This window comes from Chiloscyllium plagiosum, chromosome 30 (assembly GCF_004010195.1).
Source record: "Chiloscyllium plagiosum isolate BGI_BamShark_2017 chromosome 30, ASM401019v2, whole genome shotgun sequence".
Classification (NCBI taxonomy): domain Eukaryota; kingdom Metazoa; phylum Chordata; class Chondrichthyes; order Orectolobiformes; family Hemiscylliidae; genus Chiloscyllium; species Chiloscyllium plagiosum.
Window position 1 is genome coordinate 40,513,743 of NC_057739.1, and position 19,821 is coordinate 40,533,563.

The window sequence follows — 19,821 nt, forward strand, 5'->3', positions numbered from 1 at the left end:
TACTAGTGCTGTGCCACAAGGATCTGTTTTGGGACCACTGCTGTTTGTCATTTTTATAAATGACTTAGGCGCAGGCATAGGTGGATGGATTAGTAAATTTGCAGATGATACTAAAGTTGGTGGAGTAGTAGACAGTTTAGAAGAATGTTACAGGTGCAGGGGGAACTTGGATAAACTGCAGAGTTGGGCCGAGAGGTGGCAAATGGAGTTCAATGCGGCTATATGTGAGGTGATGCACTTTGGGAAGAATAACAGGAAGGCAGAGTACTGGGTCAATGGAAAGATTCTTGGTAGTGTGGATGTGCAGAGGGATCTTGGAGTTCATGTACATAGATCCCGGAAAGTTGCCACCCAGATTGATTGTGTATGCCTTCTTAACAGCACTGTGTGTTAAGTTTCATTGGTAGAGAGATTGAGTTCCGGAGCCGCAATATCATGCAGCAACTATACAAAATACTAGTGCAGCCACACCTGGAATATTGTGTACAGTTCTGGTCGCCATATTTCAGGAAGGATATGGAAGCATTGGAAAATGTGCAGGGGAGATTTACCTGGATGTTGCCTGGTCTGGAGGGAAGGTCTTATGAGGGAAGGCTGAGAGACTTGTGTCTGTTTGCATTGGAAAGGCAGCTAAGAGAGGATTTGATAGAGACCCAAAAGATGATCAGAGGATTAGATAGGGTAGACAGTGAAAGTCTTTTTCCTAGGATGATGACATTAGCTTGTACAAGTAGGCATAACTACAAATTGAGTCGTGATAGATTTAAGACAGATGTCAGAGGCAGCACGTGGATGATGATGGGATAGTGTAGGGGGACAAGCTGAGAATAGTTCACAGGTCGGCGCTACATAGAGAGCCGAAGGGCCTGTTCCGCGCTGTATTGTTCTATGTTCTATATGAGTGAAGGGCTGGCCAGAATTGATTGGAAGGGGAGCCTAGCAGGAAAGGCAGTGGAGTAGCAATGGTAGGAGTTCTGGGAATAATTCAGGAGTTTTAGCAGTAATTTATGCCAAAGAAACATACTAAGGGAAAGATGAGACAAACATAATTGACAAGGGAAGTTAGGGACAGCATAAAGCAGAAGAAAAAGCATATGATTAGTCAAGACTAGTGGGAAGCCAGAGGCCTGGGAAGCCTTTAACTCTAGCTCGTAGTGTAAAAGATGACTGCAAGAGTTTTTTTTAAGATACCTAAAAAGTGAAAGAGGGGTATGAGTGGACATTGGACTACTGGAAAACAAGGCTGGAGAAGTAATGGGGGACATCAAAGATGGTGGAGGAATAGAATAAAGTACTCTGCATTAGTTTTCACAATGGAAGACACTAATGGCATATCGAGTGTGTCAGGGGCAGTGGAGAGTGCAGTGGTCATCATGAAGGTGGTGGTGGTGGTGTTGGGGAAGTTGGAAGGTCTGAAGGTGGATGAAATCACCTGAAACGCATGGACTACACCCCGGAGATGTGAAGGAGAAAAACGATGGGATTGTGGAGACATTGATGGTTATGTTTCAGGAATCGCTAGACTCAAGGGAGGCTCCCAGAGGACTGGAAAATGGTTAATAGAACACTTCTGTTTAAGAGAGGGAGGCAAAAGACAGGAAACCATAGGTCAGTTAACCTGACCTCAGTCAGTGATAAAGATTTTAGATATTAAGGATGATATTGTGGAGTACTTGGAAGTCAATCTTGGGGACAAGACTCCCCAAGCAGGTGTTGTACTCCCAGTTTGAAATGGCAGGAGTGTCCCAGATGGACAGAGGGAAGTGCTGCAGTGATACCTGCAAGGCCTCGCTGGCAAGGTGCAACATTCCCTCAGACACCTGGGAAACACTGACCCAAGACTATCCTACAGAGGAGGTTGCTGAAAAGCGACTGAGGAGGATTCTTGGAGGCGCTGTCTCAGTCACTGGTCACCCAGGAGTGAATAAAAGGGAGACAAGCTATAGCAGAGTAGCTATCCTGAGAAGGGCTGTATTTCAATTGAAGTGCTGCTTCAATTGAAGAGGTTTAAGTGCAAGTTCAAGTGAAGTCTGGGCTTCAGGGAGGGCAATCAGAAGCAAGGTAAGGCAATCAGAGAAGCAAACCATTACAGTTGCTGACGACATGTGGGTAAAGGCAAAGTAGATGAAAATGGAACTGTGAAGTCACAGCCAACAGACAGGCAAGCGACTTCATTGGTCACTGGAATGTGGCAGTGCTGGTGAGCCTGGAGTGGGACCCTGACAGATAGTGGCGAAGCGGCTGGTGGAGGAGCGAACAGCAGAACCTGGCATCAGCTGCTACAATCGGTGGAGGCAACGTTAACTAGGAAAGTCCAGCAGTGAAAGATGGCGCATGAGGAATGGGGACTTCAGTGCTGATTGGGTCTGGCACTGGTGATAGTAATGCAGTAGTGGTAGAGTTAAGGACAGTCTTTAAGCTATTTTTTAAATTACTCAAGCTATTCAAAATGGTGCTGGAATGACGGCGACAGTGGAAGCTTTTCACTGTATTTTTCCCTGTAAAATACACGTAACAAAATCAAAAGTGGAGTAGGAGCATCCAGGAATGGGTCGAGCACCTCAAGACTTTGGGAAAAAAAGGAAGCCAAGCAAAAACAGTGAAAGGAACACTCTGCCACAGCAATGCCCCAGCCATCCCTTCCTGTAATCACCATTTGCCCCAAATGTAACACAGCCTGCGGGAGCCATTTTGGTCTGTATAGCCTTATCTTATGAACTTACAGACTCACCCAGAGAGCAAAAGAGGGACCATTGATAATGCCTGCGAGGGACCATTGATAATGATAACTTGGAAGTACATGGTAAAATAGGAGAAAGTGAGGAGTGTAGATGCTGGAGAGTCACAGTTGAGAAGTGGAGCACTGGAAAAACACAGCCAGTCAGGCAGCATCCGAGGAGTAGGACAGACCTTCATAAGGAGGGGAGGGAGACTGGCTGGGGAGGCAAGGGGAGAAGCGGGGTGTTGACAGATATCATAGGGGGTAGGGATAGGGTGGGGGTGGAGGTGGAAGGTAGCTGAGAAGCTAATAAGTGGATGCAGGCAGGAGTGATTACAATAGGTCAGTGCAGAGGGTGTAGCGGATAGTGTGGAAGGAAGATAGACAGGTGGGGCAGGTCAAGAGTGCGGTGCCAAATTGAAGGTGGGGGGGGGGGGGGTGTAGTTCAGGTAGCTGTGAGAATTGGTGGGTTTTAAATAGATATCAGTGTTGGGTCGGTCGCCGGAGGTGGAGACAGAGGTCCAGGAAGGGGAGGGAGATGTCAGCGATGGTCCAGGTGAACTTAAGGTCAGGGTGGAAGGTGTTAGTCAAGTTAATGCACTGTTCCACCTCCTTACAGGAACACAAGGTGGTGCCGATACAGTCAACCACAGTAAAATAAGACCAAGTAAGCACAGCTATGTCATGGGAGGCTGTGCCTGATGAATCTGTTAAGAGTTTAGAACTCTGGAAATGTAGTCAATGGAGTTTAAAAGGATAAAATGGGGGAAGAGGGGGGATCTCAGCGAAACTTTCAGAATTAGTAGTCTAGTAGAAAGTAAGGACTGCTTCCGTGATGAAGGGCTTATGCCTGAAACATCGATTCTCCTGCTCCTTGGATGCTGCTTGACCTGCTGTGCTTTTCCAGCAACACACTCTCGACCTAGGGTTAGATGTCTGGAGAGAGTGGACCTGGAGAAGGTGTTTCACTAGTAGGAGAGAAGAGGACCTGAGGACACAGCCTCAAAGTGAAGGGGTGACCATTTAGAATTGAGATGAGAATTTCTTCAGCCAAAGGGTGATGAATCTGTGGAACTCATTTCCACAAAGGGCTGTGGAGAGCGGGTATGGAGTGTATTCAAGACAGAAAAAGGTTCTTGATTGGTAAGGATAGCAAAGGTTCCAGAGAGAATGCAGGAGAATGAGAAACATATCAGCCATCATTTAAATCATGGAGCAGACTCAAATGGTTGAATGGCCTAATTTTGCTCTTACAAATTGTCGTCACATCTGATCTGCATGAAAACAATGCTCATTCTTTGTGCCTTACTATTGTTCCAGCACTGTAGGAAGCCACTAAAGGATTAAAACTAAAATCAATGAGAAAAGATGCACTGATTCATTAAGATAATACCACAGCTAAGGAGTCATAGTCATGAACAATTGTGAAGAAAGTGAATTGACAAGTTAGAGATATTTTTCACTCCAATTTGAAAGAAAAATGGATGGTCAGAGGTTTCAAGATTATGAAAGATTTGATAAGTTTACAAATATTAGATTATTCTCTTTAGTGGATGAGCTGGAATATCGCAGCTCCAATCTAAGAATTATACAAGCATAAAAATGGAAGACAGGTTTTTGGATTTTTTTTGTGTCATTTCCCAGAGATCTTGGAAACATGAGTAACCATTAAAACTCGATGTTTAAAAGAGTTCATTCACACAATCAGAAAATGAAAAATATATTGCAAGTACGTTTGTTTTTGAGAAAAAAAATGTAGTCAGTAAAGTTTGCTTGACTGCCTTGGTAATTAAATGAACATCTCACGCCTATTCAAATCCTGCCCTGGCTTGCCAGAAGTCTTTAGTCAACCAATGAACTGGAGAGTTTAAAAAGAAAAGACAGACAAGGTCAATCAGCTACACCTAGTCAGTGATGTAAAATACATGAGGCTTTTGACAGAAGCACAGCATATTAATATTTTTGGGATTATAACAAAAATAAGTAGCACTTATTAAATCCACCAAAATTATTTTGTTCCATGCAGTTATCTGTGAAAAAACATAACTTCATTTCTTATATGTAGAGTCATACAATCATAGTCATACAGCAAGGAAACAGAACGGTTGGTCAAATTCGTCCACCATGACCAAACTTCCCAATCTAGCCAAAACCCATGTGCCAGCATTTGGCCCATATTGCTCTAAACCTTTCCTATTCATATACCCATCCATATGCCTTTGAAATCTTGTAACTGGATCTACCTCCACCACTTCCTCTAGTAGCTTGTTGCATACAGGTATCACCCGCTACATGAAAAAATTATCCAGTCCCAGCAACATCCTTGAAAAATCTTTTCTGCACCCTCTCAAGTTTAACATCATCCTTCCTATGAAAGGATGAACAGAATTGTATGTGGTATTCTAAAAGTGGCTTCACCAATGTCCTGTACACCCACAACATGACGTTTCAACTCCTATACTCTTATGTTCTGACCAATGAAAGCAAGCATGCTAAGTACCTCCTTCACCACCCTTCCTACCTGCGACTCCACTTTCAAACAACTGTGAACTTGCACACCCAAGTCTCTGTTTGTCAACGCTTCCCGGGGCCCTACCATTAACTGTACAAATCCTGCCCTGGCTTGCCTTACCAAAATGCAACAGCTCACATTTACCTAAACTAAAATGCATCAGCCATCCCTCAGTACTTACTTCAGCAAGTATTCCTTAGTTTTATATTCTAAACGTTTGGAGACCTCTCGAGGACATATGTCAAAGCCACAAATATCCGATTCCAATCACATTTGGGAGGTGATGGCCCAGTTGACATCCTGGGGACCCGGTTCAAATCAATAGATCCAGGTGATGTTCTGGGGAGCCGGTTCAAACCCTGCCACGGAAACGGTAGAATTTGAATTCAATAGAAATCTGGGATGAAGAAACCATCACGCATTGCCGAGAAAAACCCCATCTAGTTCATTAAAATGCTTTATGGAAAGAAATATGCCATTCTTGCCTGGTCTGTCCAATATGTGAATCCAGACCCACAGCAACGTGGCTGACTCTCAACAATTAGGGATGGATAATAAATATTGGCCCAGCCAACAACATCCATGTTCCATGAAGGGAAAAAAAAATGATTGCAACGCCAAGGGTTAAGCTGATTTTACAGCAGAAATCAGGCAGTAGAGATGCTCAGACTATTATGGGAGGGAACATGGATCCAATAGAATGCCTACAATGAGATAACATGGATTAGAAAAATACATTCTCAGATATTGTTGAAGTGCAGAATCCTCTACCATAAAACATTAAAGCAGAGTTCAGAAATAGCCTTCAAAACAGAATTAGTTGCTCAAGTTATTCCAATTGAATAATGGGAAGATAGAAACCATCGGAATTTGGACAAAAAACAAAACTATTCCCTACCTGTTGTCGCCCCCCCCCCCCACTTCCTGGCAGATCAGAAATTAAACCAGATCCTCAGAAACTTTGCCACCATTTCTGACACCACCTATACACACCATCACAAAGGCCATCTCCATATAATCATCTAACCTGGCTCCTGCCTCAGATTATCAGCTCTTGAAATCCATAATCATGCCTTCATTTCCTCTAGTTTTGACTATTTCAATGTACTCAGTGTCCTACATTGTCTTCTTCAAACTTTAGGTCATCCAAGCTCTGGAGTCCATGTCTTAACTTGCAGCAAATCTTATTCCTTTATCACCCCAGCACTCAACTGATCTACAATGGATTCTTTATTTTAAAAATTTCATCCAGATTTTCAAATGCTTCCATGGTGTCATACCTGCTTATATCTGTAATGGACTTAAATTCACAAATTGCGATATCTGTGCTCCTCTGCCTCGAGCATCCCCTATTTTCATTGCTCCACGGTTAGTGGCCAGATGTTCAATGCCTGAAGCCCAAGCTCTCAGGTGCTCTCCTCACATCTCTTTACCTCAAGTATTGCATGTAACCTGCATCTTTGACCAAAATGTCAGATATTTCACCAAATAACATCTTCCTATGGTGGTGCTGATGTCATATTTTTAATTTATTAGGCTTCTATGAAGCACCATGGGGCATTTTATCACTTATAAGGTGCTAAAGTACAAGTTATTGCTGTTGTTGAGAAAAAGGAATATCAAAGAGTTCAGGGATTGACCAGCTAAGTGGGAGTAGACTAGTTAACATGGAGAAAAATAAATGTTACTGTGTTGGAACATTCAGATTCTGTTACTGTTTGCCATCTGCTCTTCGATCAATGCTTTAGAATCTTTCACTATACTAAAGACAGCTTTTATTGTAGTGGTTCTTATACACAATATGGTACAGCTTTGGAAGAGGATTTTTACTGTGAAAGTACAAAACTAAAGAATTCCTTGCAAATATGGAATCTGAACTTTATCAAAAGGCATTAAAAAATAAAAAGAGCTTTCCCAACCACCAAAATGACTGTTGACAATTTCTTGATATATCAATAACAGGCATGACACATTGAATTGTTTGACATCTTTTGTTCTTTCACTGCTGGGGCTTGGACTGAATCCAACTAGAGATGAAATGTTAATTTCTCTAATAATTCTGAACATTTTAAACTTACTTCCTATTGGGTGCTATTCCAAAGCATTAGGTTGATAACAAATCAGTTCAGTACAAAATTGCAGGTTGTCGAAAATGCAGCGATCCAGTGTCACAGCTCATTTCAGAAAATGGAGACATTTTGATGCAATAAAACATAGGTAGCTCTTTCCTGCATTGTCAGGATATCCCTGAATCTTGAAAGTATTTATGCTGAGTCAGGGTAGAAAAAAAAGCACTAATGTTTCAGCTCAGAGCACAACATTCATCTCAGTGCTCAATTCTACTCGTAAACAAAATTTTTAAAAAATTAAAACCCAAGGGTTTATCAGCTCAGACCATGCAGGTTGAAGATCCAAAGAAATGCTCATCAGGAAGCAGGTAGAAAAAAATGTTAACAGAATTACAGAGAAGTTTAACCTTCACACCACAGCATTGAACATGTTTAATGGGATCATTAACAAGTCAGAAACGATTGCTGAATAATTTACTTTCAGCTGTCACAAGACTAACTGTTTGAAGCACCACAAGAGTACATTTGTAAATATGCCAATGCTCATTTAAAGTTTGCTGCATCTCTGCACAAGCTTAGTTTTCCCACAGACAATTCAACTAAAATGTTTTTTTGGCAGAACAAGTATTCGTTGACCATTTACCCTTGGTAAGCATAAGCCAAAAAGGAAAATAGCTTCACAATTCAAGATTTGCTTAAAATCTGCTGTTAATTTATCCATTCTGTAAAATTGCCCTTCAAAAGATAAAGTAATAATCCTCCCACCCCCAAGAGTGCCAAGCTTGAGAAGGTATTTTCTTTAAGTTGCCACCACAAAGTCATGGGTTTCAGGGTAAAAACAAATGTCATTAGTCTGGTAGGAATAAATCTTCCCTAGAAGCACAATGGGAATTTGATTCAAGCTTTTTAAAAATGCTAGCAGGAAAGACTGATATAAATCTTCAAATGAAATAAACTAGCTGGTCAACTCAATTTCCTTTAAAAAGCACTATAATATTTAATATGTGCAATAAAATACATTTTAGACATTACTAGCAGATTAGATTAGATTAGATTAGATTAGATTAGATGATTAGATTACTTACAGTGATGAACCAGGCCCTTCGGCCCAACAAGTTCACACCGCCCCGCCGAAGCGCAACCCACCCATACCCCTACATGTACCCCTTACCTAACACTACGGGCAATTTAGCATGGCCAATTCACCTGACCTGCACATCTTTAGACTGTGGGAGGAAACCGGAGCACCCGGAGGAAACCCACACAGACACAGGGAGAACGTGCAAACTCCACACAGTCAGTCGCCTGAGGCGGGAATTGAACCCGGGTCTCTGGCGCTGTGAGGGAGCAGTGCTAACCACCGTGCTGCCCACAAGAAGGTGCGAGTGCGAACTTTTGACACAGTATGTTCGATGAGAGACAGGATTTGCTGTTGGTCTAACAAAAAGGGGGTATTTATTCAACATTGGCATAACATTCATTTACAGGGACTGCAAAAGCGGAATCCCACATTTTATTAAATTGTAGGTGTGGATTATTTTTATAGTGCCTTGGGGACTGCATTCCACATCAGTCCATTATTTCAATGAAATTGTTCTATTTTGCATATATTCCTTTATTTACATATTTTATCCCATAGTTATTTTAAAGCTAATGAATAATTTGGTATTGAGCAATAATTTGGACAAAAAATATTTAGCTGTCCTAGTCAGCAGTGCACTACTTCAGCAATATCTGGGAGTAATCCTCAGATTTCACAGAAGTCAGATGTAACTTTTTGGGGATGATTTACCACAACATGCCTAGAGGTATTTGACAGCAAACCAGAGATATGGTATAAATGGTTACTGAATGAGAGGTTTGGTATACTGATATTGCTAGTGCTCGTTGGCAGGGAACAGATCACTGTCTGGGGGTGAAAACATTTGGCACTTGATCAAGGAATTTCCATAAATACTGATGATTAAAGCTTTCAAAATTCAATGTTTTGGTACAAATTGATGATTAGCATGCTTACATTACCTTTCTCGGCTACAGGACAGATGTACATACGCACAGAAAATAAAAAAATGAAAATAGTGAATTCTAGAAATCTGAAATAAAAACAAGTAGTACTCAAAATACTCAACAGGAAAGACAATAGTTTGGAGGGAAAAGCAGAACTATTGCTTCAGATCGATGACCTTTCAGCAGGACTAATCATCAGTTTTCATTAATTCTAATGTAAGGGCATCAACATCAAGTTAGTTTCTTTTCCACAGAGGTTGTCTTAACTGAATTATTTCCAGCACCTTTAATTTTGTTTTGACAAATTTGTTAGCATATATAAAATACAAGTTCAGATTGGGTACAACTGAGAGAGTGTTGAGGGAGATGTATACAAAAATCAATTCCATCAGTTGACTGAAGGGTGTGAATATACACCATATGGTAATTTAGGTACATCACATGCTCACACGAACAATATAACTCAGTTTATGGCATCACACAGATTTGGACAAAAATAAATCCTAAACCTAGGCTTTATATAGAGACTCAAATAAATTTCACTTCCTAAGAGAGATAGAATGAGGTTTCAGACTGAACATTTTTAAAATTACTGTATCGTAATTTGAAGTCTGTCCGTACTACTATATAGGCCACATTTGGCCTTATCAAGTCCCAACCGATTTTATCGGAAGTTCTTCAAGAGCCCAATTTCCTCTTGAAATCACTGACCCTGCCTTCATCACCCTCATAGGAAGAGTTTCAGGTCATTGCCTCTTGCTGCATAAAATTTTCCTTCACATTCACCCTCTTTTGCTTACCCATGAAAAAACACATGGTACAGGGTCTACAGGTGCACAACCAGTCATTATGAACAGCTTTTCTTTTCTTAATTCATGTGGGATGTGGGTGTTGCTAGTTGACCGATATTTATTGTCTGTCCCTAATTGCTCTTACGAAGGTGTTGGTGAACTGTCTTCTTGAATCTCTGCAGTCTATCTGCTGTGGCTTGACCCACAATGCCGACAGGGAGGGAACTCCAGGATTTGGACCCAGCAACAGTGAAGGAACGGTGATACATTTCTAAGTCAGGACAGTGAGTGGCTTGGAGGAGAACTTGAAGGTGGTGGCATTCCCATCTATCTGGTGCCCTTGCCCTTCGAGATGGAAGTGGCTGTAGATTTGGAACATGCTGAGTACCTTTGGTGAATTTCTGCAGTGCATCTTGTAAATAGTACATACTGTGGGGACTGAGCGTCCATGGTGGAGGGATGGATGCTTGTCAATCAAGTGGGCTCTTTGGTTCTGGATGCTATCAACATTGAGTGTTATTGAAGCTGCACCCATCCAGGCCAGTGGGGAGTACTCCATCACACTTCTGACTTGTGCCTATTGGACAGGTTTTGAAGAGTCAGGTGGCGAGTTACTCAGCACAATATTCTTAGCTTCTGACCTGCTCATAGCTATTGTGTTTATGTGGCAAGTCCAGCTGAGTTTCTGGTCAATTGTCAGACCCAGGATATTGATATTAAGGGATTCAGTGAAGGTAACACCATTGAATATGATGGGGCAGTGATTACACTGTCTCTTATTGGAGATATCATAGCCTGACATTTATGTGGCATGAATGTTACTGGTCACTTATTAGCCTATGCCTGAATATTGTCCAGATCTCGATACATTTGAACATGGACTGCTTTCATATGAGGAATTGCAAATGGTGCTGAACACTATGCAATCATTGGCAAACAACCCCACTTCTGACCTTGAGGGAAGGAAGGACACTGATGAAGCAGCTGAAAATGTTGGGGCTGATGACACTACCAAGGAACTCCGACAGAGATGTCATGGAGCTGAGATGACTGGCATTCAACAACCATGACTATCTTCATGCACAAAGAGCATTTTACCCTGATAATCTACGATTCAAGTTTTGCTAGGGCTCCTTGATACCACACTCTGTCAAATGCAGTCACTCTCACCTCTGGAATGCAGTTCTTTTTGTCCATGTTTGAACACAGGCTGTAATGAGGTCTGAAGCTGACTAGCCTTGTCAGAACCCAAATTGGGCAGTGAGGTGGTGCTTCTTAATAGCATTGTCGACACCTTCCATCACTTTACTGATTATCAAGAGCAAAGACTAGATTAGAGTGGTGCTGGAAAAGCACAGCAGTTCAAGCAGTATCCGAGGAGCAGTAAAACTGACGTTTCGGACAAAAGCCCTTCATCAGGAATATAGGCAAAGAACCTGAAGGGTGGAGAGATAAGTGAGAGGAGGGTGGGGATGGGGAGAAAGCAGCATAGAGTACAATAGGTGAGTGGGGGAGAGGATGAAGGTGATAGGTGGAAAAGATGATAGGCAGGTAGGTCAAGTCATGGGGACAGTGCTGAGCTGGAAGTTTGGAACAGGGTGAGGTGGGGGGAGGGGAAATGAGGAAGCTGTTGAAGTCCACATTGATGCCCTGGGGTTGAAGTGTTCCGAGGCGGAAGATGAGGCATTCTTCCTCCAGGCATCTGTGGTGAGGGAGCGGCGGTGAAGGAGGCCCAGGACCTCCATGTCCTCAGCAGAGCGGAAGGGGGAGTTGAAATGTTGGGCCACAGGGCGGCGTGGTTGATTGGTGCGGGTGTCCCAGAGATGTTCCCTAAAGCGCTCTGCTAGGTGGTGTCCAATCTCTCCAATGTAGAGGAGACTGCATCGGGAGCAATGGATACAATAAATTATATTGGTGGATGTGCAGGTAAACCTTTGATGGATGTGGAAGGCTCTTTTAGGGCCTTGGATGGAGGTGGGGAGGAAGTGTGGGCGCACGCAATTCCTGCGGTGGCAGGGGAAGGTGCCAGGGACAGTGGGTTGTAGGGGGGCGCAGACCTGACCAGGTAGTCACGGAGGATCGGTTTTTGCGGAAGGCGGAAAGGGGTGGGGAGGGAAATATATCCCTGGTGGTGGGATCCGTTTGGAGGAAGCGGAAACACCCCCCATCACCAAACCATCATCTCCCAGACCTCTTCCTACCGCCCCCTTGACCATGACCCCACCCCCCCCAACACCAAACCATCATCTCCCAGACCATACAGAACCTCATCACCTCAGGAGACCTCCCACCCACAGCTTCCAACCTCAGTCCAGGAACCCCACACTGCCCAGTTCTACCTCTTTCCCATGGTCCATAAGCCTGACCACCCTGGCCGACCCATTGTCTCAGCATGCTCCTGCCCCACTGAACTCATTCCTACCTACCTCAACACTGTCCTATCCCCCCTAGTCCAGGAACTCCCAATATATGTTTGAGACACCACCCACGCCCCTCCACCTCCTCCAAGACTTCCGTTTCCCTGGCCCCCAACGCCTCATCTTCACCATGGATATCCAATCCCTCTACACCTCCATCTGCCATGACCAGGGCCTCCGAGCCCTCCGTTTCTTCCTCTCCCGACGTCCCCAACAGTACCCTTCCACTGACACTCTCATTCGTCTGGCCGAACTGGTCCTCACCCTTAACAATTTCGCCTTCAAATCCTCCCACTTCCTCCAGACCAAAGGGGTAGCCATGGGCACCCATACGGGCCCCAGCTATGCCTGTCTCTTTGTTGGCTACGTAGAACAGTCCATCTTCCGTAATTACACTGACACCACTCCCCACGTCTTCCTCCGCTACATTGATGACTGCATTGGCGCCACCTTGTGCTCCGCGAGGAGATTGAGCAATTCATCAACTTCACCAACACATTCCACCCAGACCTTAAATTTACCTGGACCATCTCTGACACCTCCCTCCCCTTCCTGGACCTCTCCATCTCCATTAGTGACGACAGACCTGACACTGACATTTTTTACAACATTTTAACTCCCCCTCCCACTCTGCCGAGGACATGGAGGTCCTGGGCCTCCTTCACTGCCGCTCCCTCACCACCAGACGCCTGGAGGAAGAACGCCTCATTTTCCGCCTCGGAACACTTCAACCCCAGGGCATCAATGTGGACTTCAACAGTTTCCTCATTTCCCCTTCCCCCACCTCACCCCAGTTTCAAACTTCCAGCTCAGCCCATGACTTGTCCTACCTGCCTACATTTTTTTCCCACCTATCATCTCTGGTTTCCAGCATCTGCAGTCATTGTTTTTACCTGATTAGCAAGAGCAGACTGATGGGGTGGTAATTCAGCAGATTGAATTTGTCCTGCTGCGTGCAGAAGGCAAAAATAGACAAGATGCCTATTTTGTAGCTGTGCTGGAACACACAAACTGCACAGGTAACAGAACAGAGTGCAGAATATAGTGTTACAAATGTAGAGAAGGTAGAGAGAGATCAATATTAACATTTGAGAGGGCCATTCAAAAGCCTGATAACAGTTAAGAAGCTATTCTTGAATTTGTTTGTATGCATATTCAAACTATTCTATCTTCTGCCTGATGGAAGAGGATGGAAAATATAGCCTGGTTGGGAGAAATTTTCGATTATGCGGCTACTTTCCCTAGGTAGTGTGAAGTAAAGGTGGAGTCAATGGATGGAAGGCTGGCTTACTTGATGCACTGGGCTGTGCTCATGACTCACTAGGTTCTTGCAGTCTTGCGAACAGCAGTTGACGCGACTAACCTCTGGAAGCACTTCATAATTATAGAGGCCGGAGTCACTGGGCAGTACTCATTGAGGCAAGCAACATGAGTTTTTTTTGGCAGTGGGATGATTGACACAGGTGGGGAGTTTTACCACAACAACCACCCGGTTTTCTTTGAGCACTAGCGTTAATGAGACAGCATGTGTCATTCATGCCCACGTGAAATTAAACAAGACTACCCTAGTTCATCGAGGTGGATCCCTAAAACAACAGGAACTGGATCACAGCAGAATCAGAACAGGTCCAGGTGTAAAGAACCTTGTGATAACTATTGTAGCACTCTGGATATAACATTCAGCTAATCAGACTCAAACACTGGAAACAACACACATTCAGTCATCTATTTTGTATGTTGTTGATGGGTTACAAAACAGGTTCTACACCAAAAAATATTCTGTTTCACACATACACTGTAATAGTTCAATTGTGTTAAGTCCCTGCTGATAAACTGATTTAGATTGCGATGATTTGACAGTTCTGTTGCAAAACAACTCTGATGGTTTTGGGGGCGGAGGCAGGGTGGGAGAAAAAGAATAAAAAAAGCTTCTCTAGATACCAGATAACAAATTTCTAAGTAGAAAAATATTTACATCCACACCAACGCAACAATGAGATTTAACCAGTGTTTACAGTAGGAAATTCAATGATGCAAGAGAGAAAAACTTTCCACACTCAGGCATTCAGCTATTCAACACAAAATGGTTCAACAATTTCCTTCAATATTTATAGCAGCACTTTTTTTAAAAAAATGTACTGTAAATCCTGCTGATTCAGAAGAGAAAAATCACAATCATTCATGAAGCAAAAGAGGCTCCAAATTTAGCACGCAGTATTAAACAGGCACACAGTTTTATTTGCTCAGAGCAAATGTCACATTTGGATGGTTTTAGCCAAGGATGAAATTAAGCTCAATAATCCTTCCCTGCCTCTAAGTGCTCCATATTTCTTAAGAGGGAAAGGCTTGATTCAGTGGGTGAGACTATTAAATTTCAGTGGATGTCAGGTTAATATTTCTAATATGTGACAGTCCAAGTACTATAACTCTTGTATGTGAATCAATTAATGATCAGTATTGACAGTACAAAATGCTCCCAAATTCATTTCGGTGTGTGTCAAGTCCTACCAACACTTGCACGTACACTGCCACAAACAACAACAGAACCTGGGTTTTAGGTCAGCCCAAACTGATATGATGATAGCTTCACATGCCTGCAAAGATTTTACATAAAAATTAATGTGGATAAGATTTGTGGGCTATAACATAAAAAGTAGCAGCCTCATTGAGAGAGCATTGCCTTAGCCTTAAGCAGATGTCTAGATTCCAACCAGAAGATATGATTTCATTGCAATTATTCCACTGTTCAGTCCCAATGTCTATTAAAGGCCTTAAATTCCACCCATTAAAATGTGTAAGATCACCATAACTCAGCCACCAAATGAAATGAGCTGCAGAACTGAACTCTGAACTGCTATTAAGACTGGCAAAGAATTGACTGTGGTACACATTTTGTAGTATCAGCTGTGGCTCAATTGGTAACATTTTTGCCTTTAAGTCAATAAGGCCCAGGCCCAGTCTTCCTGATTGCTATAAGCGATCCCTTGCCGTTTTTTTTTGAAAAAGACGACAAGAGCTATCCACGGTATCCTAACCAATATTCATCTCTCAATCTACATCACAAAAACAGATTATTGGTCATTATCACACTACTCTCCTTTGGTGTATGCTGTCCAGACATTGGGTATACATTTCCTACAATACAAGCATGAGTATATTTCAAACATACTTAACTAGGTATGAAGTGCTTTGAGACGTCCACTGATTGCAAAAAACTCTACATTAATACAGTTTAGGTAATTCCTTGAATTTAGGCAAACAGCACAATATGTGTACATGACTTGCATATTAATTTCCTTTGACATGAATTATTAATTCTTATCTCCAATGTTTCCACCCATGACACACCAAACCCAAAGGAACCAACTACAAATTGCATTGATAGCCTTCCATGCGATATAACAATCTGTGCCATGGTGGTCAAATTAGCATTCTTTAAAAGAAAAACACTTACATAGGCCTCAGTATATAAGCAAACACACTAATCCAGATTAAATAATCATATATTTCAGTTTCAAAAATTAACATTAATTGGTACAACGTTCTAGAGTTGTGTTTTAAAACAAGGACATAGAAACATTTACTTATTCCATGATAAAAACTCGAACTTACCAGAGAACTCAGCCACACAGTCAAAAGGGGCATTTAGTGCTTGATATATTCTGCAGCAAATCCAGCTGGATCAGCAGAAATATTGCTAAATATTTTCTTAGCCAGAGCTGTGCACAAGCAGAGAGAAGAAAGAGAAGGAAAGATTTTTTTTAAAAAGTGATTCCTGTTCAGAACGGCTACTCTGTAATAAGAGAAGTCAATTTGCACATGTACAAGATGATAATTAAACAGAGTTCTGCTGTGATATCCCATGGCCTGATGGTAAATACGTAGCCTAGTACATCACGTGGCCAAGATATTTATGAAAATCAACAATACAATGAGTGTAAGCAACTTCAGGGTTGGAAATGTGCATTTCTATTTAAGAGAATTTAGTGAGGAATCTTTTTTCTGGATTTGAACCCAAGGCACAACAGCAAACAAACTGAAGTTACAATTTTAACCACAGCTAATGCAGGAACGACCAGGTAAGTTTCGTTCAAGACAGACACTCCAGATCACCCAATTTTCTGCAATGTGGAGCAAAGCAGCAAAGTCTGCTGTCATTCGTAATATATTGGTTGATTAATGATGGTCAAAAAATGTTTTTAAATGGGCTAATCAACAGATGTATACTCCTGCCACAATTGTCCGCAATACATTGCTCATGTATCCTTCGTTATACATGGATACAGTACCTAAAACTATCAATTTCACAGCACTAAAATGAGATCTCTTTTTTTTTCCCCAAAAAAACTTTCAAGTGACAGTGGATTTATCAGTTTGTCAGAAGAGTGATCATTTCAGTTCTCCAACCTTCAGTAACACTGTACATAACAATTTTTTTTTTTACCCAGAAGGAACTATGGAAATTTCTGCAAGTGATCTGGAGGAATGCCAACTTTATAATGATAGCATTATAGCATTGAACTCCATCAGCGTAAAATGGAGGGAAAGGGAGCAAACAATCAGATACAATTTGAACAGTGTTAACAAATTGCAACTAACATTTGTTAAAACAATGCAAATGACTGGAAATTAAAACAGAAGTAATGAACTTGAACAGTTAGTTATTTTAAAAAATTGTTTCAGTGTGTGCATCAACTGAAACCATGAAGGACAAAATGGCATCAGCAAACAGATCTTCTGCAAGAGAATAAAAATGGGATTAACAAATTTGATGTTTGTTGATCATACAAATACTCAGCCGAATGACCTCTTTCTATGCTGATGACACAATGACTCTAATAGATGTTGAATAATAATTTGCTCAAGACAGGGTGGAAAAAAGTGAAAAACAGAGACAGAAAAATTGTAACCGAGAAAGGGATTTATTGTCCATGTTGGTCTTTGGCTTGCAATCATGACCACTCATCCACCATCCTTTCCATCTATTACTTCAATTCCACTTTTTTTCCAACTGTAATCTTTAACTTGCCTATCCCAACACCTCATGGAGAGAGATGGTGGTACGTGGTGGTTATAATCACAAGACAAGTAATCCAGAGGCCCAAGCTAATGTCCCAAGGGTGTGTATTCAAATCAGTATAGTAGTTTAAATTCAAATGAATAAAATCTAGAATTGATAACTAGCTGCCATCTTTAGCTGTGACTAAAGCCCCAGAAATGTGCTTGGACTCTCATCTGCCCCCACTAGGAAGCTTTAAAATTAAAGTTAAAAGGGCAATTTGGGACAGCAGCAAGTGCTAGTTGTGCTTGTTAGAAACACCCACCCTATGAACAAAAGAAAACATAACTAGCCTATTCCCCAATATTTAAACATCCCCATTTCAATTAACTTCAAGTGTGCATTCCACAGCCTAATTTTTCTGATACTGTTTCTCTCACTAGTTTCTCTCAATAGTCTGTCTAATTCCCTCAAATTTTAAACTTCTGTGCTAAAATCACCCTAATCTCCTATTCCAATAACGGTCACGGTAGCAGGGTCTTGAGCTTTTTTTGCTACATGTGATTGTGGAAAAAAAACTAAAAAGTGAGCTTGGGAACTATAGCAAAATGATTGCATCAGGATTTCACATTCTGTCCTTATTTGTGTGAGAAAAACGCTCCCAATTATGACTGTGCTGACACACTGATAAATTTCGATTCCCCAATCACCATTGTATCCCAAAGTAAATCCTGCAAATTAGCCCTCAAAGTATACATCCAATTAACTTTGAGAAGTTCCTATAGAATTTGAACCCACAATCCATTCAGGCTGCCAATTGCATACCTTAACAATCCAATGTGGCAGAAGTCCTAATTTCCCCTCATAGCTCTTTTGACCAATACTGGAAACCCAAGACATTCAGTTACTGACTCACTTGTTGGAGGAAAGAAATTCCCCCACTGTTGCTTATTAAACACTCTTGCAATTATATACACCTATTAGTGGAAAAGGACAATATTAATTAACACCTCTGCTCCCAAAATAGTTTTCCCTATTGAGCAAAGTGGAAGCTGGCAACAGCACAAAAGATTTTGAAAACTTGCAAATCCAAATTACTGGTAGATTTCTAGAGGTTGCTAGTTTTATACTGGAGTGCAATATTGGCAGTGGAACAACAATGCACCTCCTAAAGGAAGTGTTCAAGTACAGGTAAAGTAGGAGCTCAGTACATTAGTCATTATTTTGCTAGCCTAATAATCCAAAAGGCCTAGACTAATAATTCAGACACATGCATATGAGTTCCATCACAGCAATTTGGGAATTTAAATTCAGTTAACAGAATAAATCAAGAATTACAAGTTTGAATTATTGAGTGTTAACATGGTACTACCGAATTTTATATAAACCCACTTGGTTCACTAAATACCATTGTTAAACGAGCCCAAATGTGAATCTAGTTGATTCTCAATAGCCCACTAAAATTAGGCAAAAACAATGACTGCAGATGCTGGAAACCAGATTTTGGATTTGTGGTGTTGGAAGAGCACAGCAGTTCAGGCAGCATCCGAGGAGCAGCAAAATCACCAGCAAATAATGGAATAGGATCAGGCAATAAATATTGGTATTACCCACATCCTGAAATGAATTAAAAATTACAATACATCCAGAATAAAACAGAAATTCTCGTGCTAGTGCACAGTTCTCAGTCAATTAAACAATTCAATTTCTCAACTTCCATTGGCCCCAAGTCCATAGCACAGAAGTGCACATGAATTTCCAGTTTGAGTTTGTAAAGCCAGCTTCTAGGGAAAAACAAAACACAGGATGTTGATATACAGAAGGAGCTGTCCTCAGAGGCTGGGGAGTGGGAAAAGGAGCAAATTGCCTTCCTTTTGTACTTCATGCAGGTAATTGGAATTTTCCAGGTATTTAAAATAAAAACACTCATGGGACGTGGATGTAACTGGCTACACCAGCATTTATTGCCAGTCAGCAATAGCGCTGGGGCCTTTAGTGGGCCATCATCTTGAACTGTTGCAGTTAATGGGCAGAGGAAACAGGATTCAAGTACAGGAACAGTGATGGAACTGTGACATGGTCAGGATGTATATGACTTGAAAGGAAACATGCAAGTGATGGTATTCCCATCCTTTTGCTGACCTTGTCCTTTGAGATGGCAGAGGTCACAGGTTTGAAAGGTGCTGTCAAAGGAGCCTTGGTGAGTTCCTTTGTCTTGGATGATGTTGAAGCCACATTCAACCAGTCAAGTGGGGAATAATTCATAACACTCCTGAATCTGCCATTCACAAGGCACAACTGATTTGG

At 41.8% G+C, this 19,821-nt stretch overlaps 1 protein-coding gene across 10 annotated transcripts in view; it reads right to left on the bottom strand.

The window, feature by feature from the left end:
* The window catches only part of LOC122564948 (nucleus accumbens-associated protein 2-like), a 92,424-nt gene that overhangs the window by 45,120 nt on the left and 27,483 nt on the right, over nt 1-19,821 (bottom strand). For 8 of the 10 annotated variants that reach the window (XM_043720476.1, XM_043720479.1, XM_043720480.1 and 5 more), the window contains one exon: nt 16,128-16,234. The exons of 1 other annotated variant lie outside the window; for it this stretch is intronic. The gene's annotated coding sequence lies outside the window, so the exon portion shown is untranslated. Of the gene's footprint in view, nt 1-5,412; nt 5,591-16,127; nt 16,235-19,821 lie in introns of all 10 variants that reach the window. One more of the 10 variants, XM_043720478.1, reaches the window with a different exon arrangement.